General features: G+C 38.1%; 1 pseudogene; it reads left to right on the forward strand.

Annotated features, from left to right (window-relative positions):
- The first annotated feature begins 778 nt into the window (after window positions 1–778).
- LOC120129484 lies at window positions 779–6,852 on the forward strand (annotated as a pseudogene).
- The last annotated feature ends 514 nt before the right edge of the window (window positions 6,853–7,366 follow it).

Here is a 7,366-nt window from a genome sequence, read left to right on the forward strand (position 1 = left end):
TGATATTCGGGTCGGGTCGGGTTCGGGTTTAGGGTGAAAAATACCCGACCCGACCCAAAAAATATATAATTTTACCTTATATATTTAAGAATAATTACAATAATACCCCTCTCTATATATATTTTTTTCAATTAAGTCACTGTTTTTATTGAATAAAAATATTTTTTTATTATTTCGGGTCGGGTTTCTAATTCATATATTCGGGTCGGATCGGGTAAAATTTTATTTTGGTCGGGTCGGGTCTCGAATGGAGGTTCCTTTGTTCTCGAGTCGGGTGGACCAAAAACCCGACCCATGACCATCCCTAATTAAGATGATTTTAACTTATGATGTTTATTAGCATAATTTTTATAATTTATTGAAATGAATAATTAATCAATAAAATTAAAATTTAATTTTTTAAAAATTTTTATAATATGTTGCTACATGTAATTTATAAAACAAACTAAAATTCAGCAAAAAAAACAAGAAGGGTAATCCTGTTATTTTATATTATTAAAATTAAATTCATCTGACATGTCTGCGAATCAAACAGAATATGAAATTGGATTCCAATTCAATTTTCTGCCAACCAAACAAAATATGGAATTTGATTCTAATTCCTGACAAATTTCAATTCTTTCACAGATTCCAATTCCGTCTTAAACATTCCAACGAACCAAACGCCACCTTAAAAAAAACTATGCAAGTAACTCTTATTTTTAAAGCCCTTATCAAAACGGTGTCGTCTTCCTCAGGAAATAGCCGAATAAGAAAGCTAAAATAGAAGAAAAATATTTCCAACAGCCAGCTGTCTCTCTCATTCTCCTCCTCAGTTCTGAGATCTAAAACGACACACTAAAATGCAGGATCCGCCAAGTATCAAGCCAAACCCTGATCCACAACTCCCCTCCAATGCACCCTCCACCACCCAAACGCCGCCCACATTCCCTAACCCCACCACTTTCCGAGGCTCTTACCACCGGCGAGCCCAGTCCGAAGTTCAATTCCGGATCCCCGACGACCTGGATCTCGTCTCCGACCTATTCGAAGCAATTGGATCCGAAGACGACTTGTTCTGCAGCTACATGGACATCGAGAAGCTGGGCGGATCATCTAAGGGACCCGACGACGGTGTTGGCGCTGCCGGGTCTTCCAGTGCTGGATCGGGTCATAACCCCAAGGGAGAAGAAACGAGTGGCCCATCGGGGATGGGGAGAAGAGTAATGAAGGGGGAAAGGGAAGGCATAGGTATAGTAATTCAGTTGATGGGTGTTCGCTAATGGAGTCGATTGAAGCTAAGAAAGCTATGGCTCCTGAGAAGCTTGCTGAATTGTGGACTGTTGACCCTAAGAAAGCCAAAAGGTTTGGGATTTTACTTCTTCTTTTAGGGTGGTTTATAAGAAATTAATATCTTTATAAAGTTAGTGATTTTTATTTGTTTTCTTTTTGGTTGATTATATATATATATAAATTTTCGTGGGCGTTATGATTGTTTTGTTTAAATGTTCTTTTCTTTCTTTCTTTTTTTATCATAGTAATGAAGTTGACTTTCTGTTTCTCTTCTTTTTGTCTCGGGCAGTTTAGGAAGTAAATGAAGAAATTAAGAAGTTGGACATGGAAATATATATTGCTTTGGAAGGGTGGAATTTGAAAGAAACTGAGAGTTGTCAGAATTCATGAAAAATATGCAATTTTATGTGGCTAATAGTTGATGTCAAGTATGAGTTTTAACTAATTTTAGGTGTTCTTTTATGGATCATGCATGCTTCTTAGCTCATTATCATGGAAGTTATGGTTGTATTGTTGACAATCTTTTTGTTAATAGTGTAGTGTTTGACTATTTTGGAATTTTGTCATTTTCGGATATTTGGTTTTAGAGAAGTTCTTGAAAGTATTTTCTTTTTATGAAAAATTCATGTGCAATGTAAGTTGTATTCTATTTATGCTTGTCTTCTATGGATTATGTTTTTCAGCTTCTTTCTTGTTTCCTTTACGAGTAAAATGCATCACCAATTATTTGTCTGACATCTCGGGTCTCTTGTTTTGTACCCAATTAGGAGATAACCTAAATGCTTCCTTAAATTGCTAAATACATTTTTGGTCAGTCCATAGGAATTTCAGCATATGAAGGGGCTGTTAACCGTCTAGTGTAAATATTTTGTTTAGGTATCACTGAAAATTTGCTTCATAACAAAATTCAGGACTGATTGATCTGATATGCTTACTCTTGATCATAAACTAATTGATCTTCGCACTCTTTGCCTTAAATGCTTTTCTCATTTTTTTCTCATAGTTTTATCTTGTTCTTCTTAAAACTTGATGGCAATTTTCAATAATAATTTTATCATTCCGCACCCTGCCTTTTAAATTATTTGTCATGATGTCGCTATATTTCATGCAGTATTAGGATGACATTATAATTGTTGTTTCAGAGAAGTTTTATTTTTGGGCAAATGAGCTGTTCTTTCCAAATTTCAGAATGTGGAATAATGGGTTTGGAAAGGTCATATGATTACAGGTTTTCTATTTCTGGAATGTTTTAACCTTTTCCCGTTACTATTTGTAGTAATTGAGTGCCTCTAAGTACAAGTCCGTTTATTTATATATTATTGAAGTGGTTTATCTCATATTGTTTGGCGAGATTTGGGTTTGCATTCAAGATTCTGCTAAGAATGCTCATAATTTGTGTAGGATCATTGCAAATCGGCAGTCAGCTGCTCGCTCTAAAGAGAGAAAAGCTCGATATATATCTGAACTGGAGAGAAAAGTCCAAACACTTCAAACAGAAGCTACCACTCTTTCTGCACAACTAACCCTTTTCCAGGTTTTTGCCAAACAATTTTATTTCTCATCGCATAATTTTGGAGCTTGTTTATGGTGACCATTTGGATTCCTCCTGCTGAGAATTTCGGGTCTGCATATTAAACAATCAATATTTGGCTGTTCTACTTTCTAATATATTAAAAGCATTTTGCAATCGAAGCTTTAGTTCTTTTTTTTTATAAGAAAGGGAGGCCTCATTAAAAACCCCCTTCATAACCGTCAAAATACAAACATATCTTGACGGACATTGGAAGGAGGAAAAGAGTGCCTCAAAATTTTATTACCAAATTACAAAAATACGTTATGCAGAAAAATGTACAAAAGCATTCACGCCAAATCACTTCCTCCTACAGACTATAAAAACTCCCTCATCCAATTCCTAACTTACCTAGACATCCGCTTCACAGTTTGCAACTCTTTTAATATGCCTAACAATAACATTCCTATCCACTACGATAGACACTATTTCCTCCACTAGCGATTTAAATAAGACAGAACAAGAACCCAGATTCTTGATCCAATCTAAGGCTTTGATGCAATCTTTCTCCAAGATAAGCCTTCCCTTTGAGCTCCAAGCAGATTACAAGAAGAACACTAATCCCGCTTTGATTGCCAAAAGCTCTGCCATAATTGGGGGACCCGAACCAACACTCTGAAAAATTCCCCTGCACCACACCTTCTTCATCATGTAATAAACCACCAATACCCCCTTTAATCCATGGCATGTCCATTGCTACATCCACATTCATTTTGAAAAAAATCTTTAGGAGGAGGGCAACAAGATAAAGAACCGGAGGATGATTTCTTGTTGTTCGACCAAGAGTCAGCCAAAGAAGTATTTCCCACCAAACAATCAAAAGGAATAGGGACGTTTGGAAATTTCGCTGAATACCATGCAACCACCCCATATATTGTTAGGAAGAAAAGGAGAGTTTGATCTAAATTCTTCCTCTAAAAAACAACCTCCTTTCTATATTTCCAAATCGACCATAAAATAGCCCTTGGAATAAACAACCTAATGGTCGAGTGAGGAACCAAACTCATCCAAACAGAAACTAGATCAGCAGGATTCTCAGGCACAACAAACGACACCCCACACAGGCTCAAGAACTTAGACCATAACCTCCAAGTTACCGGACAGGAAACAAACAAGTGAGAGACGGGTTCTGGGGCCAAGCCACAAAGAGGGCAGAAATTATCCACGATCCCGGGAACCCCACGCTTCACCAACTCAACTTTGACTCCCAATTTCTTTTGAAAAACCTGCCAAACAAAAACTTCCACCCGAGGGGGGGCACCCCAAGCCAAACCAGCTTCGACCACGAAAAATCAACAACCTCTTTCACATTCATGAGCCTCAAACAAGATTTAACCAAGTAATCACCATCTCCATTCCCTGTCCAAACATATCTATCCTCCGAATTTAGAGCACCCGGAAGATTATCAAGGATAGAGATTAACTCCAACCACTGTTCCACTTCCCAATCCGTAAGATTCCTCCTTACCTTCATGTCCCAACACCCTCTTGAAAGACTCTGATTTGTAAATTCTGCAATTTTTCCCCATTTGTTGACTGAAAGAACATAGAGTCTTGGAAAATGAATTTTTAAAGGAACGTTTCCCACCCAAATATCATGCTAAAAAAGAATAGTCTCCCCATTACCCACAGATAACCGAATGTGATTCCTATAGCAGTCACCAAAGTCATCATTTGTCAAACAATTCTTTACCACCCCTTTCCAAATCCAAGAAGCTTTGGAAAATGTCAATCCTCGATTGAGATGGATCTCGGATCAACATCATGCTTGCAGCAAATTTCCTTTTTCCACCACGAATCGGATTCACTCACAAACCTCCACGACCATTTGCCCAAAAGCGCTCTATTCAACAAATTAAGATTTATAACACCTAATCCACCCAAATCCTTAGGGTTGCAAACAGGCAGCCAATTGACCCAGTGAATCCTTCTCTTCTCTTCCGACCCTCCCCAAAGGAAATTAGCCATGATTGAATTAAGTCTCGATAAAACGCAGGAAGGCAACCTAAAAATAGACAAGAAATAAATATGTAAGGAACACAAAACCGACTTAACCAAAACCACTCTCCCCGCAAGAGAAAGTGTTGCTGCCTTCCACCCGGAAAGTTTCTTGTAAAAACTCTGGATTACAGGTTCCCAAAGAGCCACTGAGTTCTTCCTCGCCCCAAGGCTTAACAGCCAATTGAGGCAACCAACTCATTCAAAACGGCAAATTCAACATTAATACAAAAAAATTTGCTTTTGGACAAATTCAATTACAATCTTGAAATTAACTCAAATAAAGATAAAACCCTGTATATATTCTTCTACTCTCCGCAAGCTGCATTACAAAAAAATAAGGTTGTCGCAAACTGTAAATGAGAAAGCATAAAGGAATTATTCGAGATATCGATCTCGAATCCTTTAGACAGCCCGGCATTCACCGCCTTAGCAAGCATAAGACTCAACAGCTCTCCTACCAGATTAAAAAGCAACGGGGATAAGGAACAACCCTATCAAAGGCCTCTAGCAATCATAAATTCCTTCGAGGGAGACCCATTAACCAAAATAGAAATTGAAGCCGAGGACATGCACGAATAAATCCACGAACGCCACCTTTGTCCGAATCCCATATAATCCATTATTTTCATCAAGATGTTCCAATCCTCTGAGTCATAAGCTTTTTTGAAATCTACCTTAAACACAATAACATTGCGCCCTTTCTTCCTCCAGTAGTAAATTCCTTCATTGGCTATAAGCGAACAATCCATAATTTGCCTTCCCGGGACGAAAGCAAATTGAGAAGGCCCAATTAATGAGTCTATACATACCCTCAGCCTTTTCGACAGCACCTTCGACAATTTTATACAACCCGCCGACCAAACTAATGGGCCTATAGTCCTCCAAACTAAACGAATTCACCTTCTTAGGTATAAGGATTATGATGGAATGGTTGTCCCCTTTTTCCCACTGTTTTCCCCTGTAAAAGTCTTTAAAAAAAGCTTTAATTCTTCTTGGCTTGTTATTTTATAGTGTACAAGTTTAAATATGCTTGTAACTCTCAGTTAAAGGAGAATGATTTTCTGAAGTTGGCATTGCTTTTATCCTTCTTTATTGATTATACTGGAATATTTAACAGTCTTATTTTTGTGTTTTATTCTAGAGAGATACAACAGGCTTGACTAATGAGAACACTGAGCTTAAGCTTCGGCTACAAGCTATGGAACAGCAGGCTCAGCTACGGGATGGTATGTTTTGTCCAAACTATTTTAATTACAAATTCTCTCCAATATGGTGTACTTTATACTTAGCTTGTCTATGGATATGTTTGTATGCTGCGCAAGTTGAGTAGTTTTGTTTTACCTTATATAGTTAATGAAGAGAAGCAAAACAAACTTGCATGAAACCGGTCAAACCCAAGGCATGGAGACATTCACTCATGCTTGTATCATGTGCCTGCTATTTCAGAAATAAAATTACTCCAAAAAGGTTTAATTACATATAGTTTTTCTCATTGTTTCTGACTACAGCCCTAAATGAAGCACTGAAGAATGAAGTAGAGAGGCTCAAGATGGCTACGGGAGAAATGTCGACACCCACAGATAACTTTAATTTGGGAATGCACCACATGCCGTTCACCCGATCTTCTTTCTTTCCTCCCCAGCCACGGCAAGTTGAACCCCAAAATATGCAAATGCCACCATTTCATTCCTTGCAATCCAACATGTTGACACCTAATCAGTCCGTGGTAGCTGCCTCCAGCTCACACGCCTTTGCTGATATAATGCAACAGGATCCCCTTGGCCGATTGCAGGAGCTTGATATCAGTAGCCGAGATATGCACTTAGTGAAATCCGAAGGCCCTTCAATATCTGCCGGTGAAAGTAGTGGAACATTGTGATACCGGTTTCGCTGATCTACATCGTGCCCTGTCTTATTTGTTGGGTTGTTCATAGACTGACCTTATTGACGTCGAAAGGTACTGATCGTTTGAAATCAGAAGTTTTAATGTGATTGCAATTTTAGTTTTCTCCGTAGCTTTGCTAGTTCTTCAGTCATTCAAGATTCTTTCCTTGTCGCATTCAACTCAAGTTTTTCGGAGTAATGATGTGGGAATAGAAGCATGGTCCTGGTAGATTAATGGAGCATCTCGAACCAGCTGCTGCCATTACTTATGTCTTTTAAGTATTGTTTAAAAATTAAAGTTGTATTTCTCGTGTATTTCTTAAAAATGGTGGTTTTTGTTTCAGTCTAGGACTCCCTCTCTAAACTTGAGAAGTATCCAGCTACCGGATTGTGGTGCATTGAGTTTACTGTTTTTCAATTTTCTGGCTCAGTTGGACCTTAGCCTTAGCTGCTGCTGGTTTTGGTTTGGAAATTATTAAATGGTCCTCCATACTCCAAAGGACCATTTTGAGAAATAGTACTAATAGAGCTGAAAGCTTCCATGTAGAAGAGATTATTAAATGTCACTCATGCAGTGGTGTGAAGGAAAGACTCCATATTCAACTATTATATCTCCCTTTCTCCACTCGTAGGGATGAG

This window comes from Hibiscus syriacus, unplaced genomic scaffold (assembly GCF_006381635.1).
Source record: "Hibiscus syriacus cultivar Baekdansim isolate YM2019G1 unplaced genomic scaffold, ASM638163v2 tig00110500_pilon, whole genome shotgun sequence".
NCBI lineage: Eukaryota > Viridiplantae > Streptophyta > Magnoliopsida > Malvales > Malvaceae > Hibiscus > Hibiscus syriacus.